Source organism: Arachis duranensis, chromosome 1, assembly GCF_000817695.3.
Source record: "Arachis duranensis cultivar V14167 chromosome 1, aradu.V14167.gnm2.J7QH, whole genome shotgun sequence".
NCBI classification, from domain to species: domain Eukaryota; kingdom Viridiplantae; phylum Streptophyta; class Magnoliopsida; order Fabales; family Fabaceae; genus Arachis; species Arachis duranensis.
In genome coordinates, this window is record NC_029772.3 from 52,245,990 (window position 1) to 52,248,705 (window position 2,716).

Genomic DNA, 2,716 nt, shown 5'->3' on the forward strand with positions numbered 1-2,716 from the left:
ACCAAAATCAATGTTCTTTCCCCGTGCATATATCTTGAACCCTAGAACTGCATCATTGTTTGTTCTTCATGCATTGGCATAAATTCTCATGCTAAAGTGGCTCCCAATTATTTGGGAGAGTTAGCCTAGATTTTCCATTTTCTTTTTGCTATCTCATTCGAAATCTCCGATTATTCTCCGGGCTTCAAATCAAACTTTACTTCTAGGTTGATTCCTTTATTATCAACCATTGATTGTATTGTTCTTGATGTAACAGGGAACGGAACTAGGAGTATCATATAATGGGGTGGCCGGTTCCTTACCTTTTCTTTTCTTAAACAATGACATCTTTGGATGATAAATTAAAACACAGAATGATAGCTGACACCAAACTTAAGATTTTGGATACGGTTTTGAGAATGAAATATAGAAGAAGAAGAAGAAGAATGTGTAGTGTGTGGAGTGAGTGATGGCTTATGAACGTATTTATAAGAAAATCTGAGGTGAGGTGTGTGGTGTGCATGCTATGCAGAGGGAATCAACGAAAATTAAGGGTTACATGCAAAACGTTCAATTTTCAAATTTATCCAGACATGTGAGTGCATGTGAAATTTTGACAAAAGCAGAACTTAGGAAAGATAAACACATGCATGTTTGATGAGTAACTGAATTGATGTGTCGTGCATGCATAGTAATAACTTTCTTTCATGGTGACAACATAATCACAAGACAATAAAAGGATTCAAAATCTTTATATATGAATAAACTTTTGAAATCTAAAATTAATTTTTGAAAACTAGGAGAGTGTATTTCCTGGGAGTGTGTCCATATCATACCCCGGACTTCTACATATAACCACCGGGCGTGGCTTGTGAAATTTGGTTGGTCACCGAGCTTGTGAGCATGTTCGTCGGGTGTGCCTTCTTGTCATGCCTTCATACGTCGGGCTTTCCAACATAGCCACCAGGCGTGCATGCCACAAGTGGAGGGGATGACGGGTGTGTGACATGTCCACTGGGCGTTCCACTCCGATTTTTTTTAAGCTTGAAATAACTGATGATGCATGCATGTAGAAGAAACTAAGGATGCAATGTAAGAAACGACGTGCTAAAAGAAAGAAGAGAAACAGAAAACTAATCATGGTTGGGTTGTCTTCCAACAAGAACTTCTTTAACATCACTAGCTTGACGTTTAAGTCTTTTAGATTGAGAGTCTGGTTATTTCATGGCACCTTCCACTAGTGCTATCCTCTATCACTGCCAATGCTTCTTTGGTTGTCTTCTTTTGTAATGAGGCTCCAACCAATGAATCAATAGTGATTTTTAAGGGTTGAAGGATTCCCTCGTAAAAAATTAGATCAGAAGCCATTTTGGTAAGTCATGATGTGGACATACTTCGAGTATCATTTTTATATCTCTTCCATGCTTCAAGGATGGATTCATTTTTCTTTTGGGAAAAGGAAGCGATGTCCTTCCTTGATCAGACTAAACTTTTATTTTCTACTGCCATTCTCTCTTCCTCTTCTTCTGCATGCAAAAAAAAAATACAAAAGATCAAATGTACTTTGCGGAATAAAAGAAAGAATAAAAACAGAAGAAAGAAGAATCAAACAAAATAAAGAAAAGAAAGGAAAAGAAATAAAACAAAAAATAAAAGAAAGGAAAATAAAAAAGATCTAAGTTAGTGATTTAACTAAATGTATGTTGTCAATCTCAATTAATCCGTGACAACGGCGCCAAAAACTTGATGAACAAAAATTAAAGCTCACGTATACCGGCAAGTGCACCAGATCGTTTAAGTAATTCCACGGTGAGTGGATATCTTTCCCACGAGGACTAAAGGATTGAACAAGCAAATATCATATTAAATACCTAATTAGATCAAAATAACCTAGATTGATGAGGGAAAAGTTGTATCTTGCTTGGAATCTTGAAAGTTGAGTGCTTTAAAGGCAGTGATGTTGATTGAAAAAAAATAATAGAGGGAATCAAGGGTTTCAAAGACATTTAAGCCCTTAGGAAAATCAAACATTGTTTCCCAATTCCTTGGATCCTCAGTTTCTCTTTAATTAACCAATCACCAATTCCTTGGTCAACTGATTAATTAAATAGGTTAAGCACAAAAACTAATTTAGTTTCTAATAAAATTCAAAAGTAGTCTTTAGGTCAAATTACATGTCACTTATTCAATCTAGTCCTGTCTAGTTAAATTTTAGAAGAAAACACAATTTTCAAAAGTTGTTCTAATTCGAATTATAGGTCACTTATTCAAAATGTGATTGAAAATTATGTATGTGTCGTACACTAACTGAACCACTATTCCTAGCGGGGTTCAAAAAGTCACGTGAAAGAGTTTTCATGTTATAATTTACATATTAGTTTTTCCAAAGCAATAAAAGAATTCAAAAAGGATTAGCATACCTTCCGATACTACTAATCCGAATGAAGAACGAATAACTCAATCATGAAAAAGATCAATGCAAGAATCTAAAATAAAATAAACTTAGATTAATGATCCATAGAAAACATAAATAGAGCTCTTAACTCTTTGACAGATGATTAGTTACCCATGGAAGAATAAAAAAAACAATGAAAAAAATTGTGCTGAGGAACCGACTGTGCTTCCTATGGACAAGGTTCACTTATTTATATCCTAATTCTAGAATTCAAATTCAAAATTATCATAATCTCATTTTTCAGAAAGAAAGATAAGATATCTAATTACTCACTTAAATTTC

The 2,716-nt window shown here is 34.4% G+C and overlaps 1 non-coding gene across 1 annotated transcript; it reads left to right on the plus strand.

Moving 5' to 3' along the window:
* The first annotated feature begins 1,353 nt into the window (after positions 1–1,353).
* Positions 1,354–1,461, plus strand: LOC127742974 (small nucleolar RNA R71). Its single transcript, XR_008004312.1, has one exon. It is a non-coding gene; the product is annotated as a small nucleolar RNA R71 (small nucleolar RNA).
* The last annotated feature ends 1,255 nt before the right edge of the window (positions 1,462–2,716 follow it).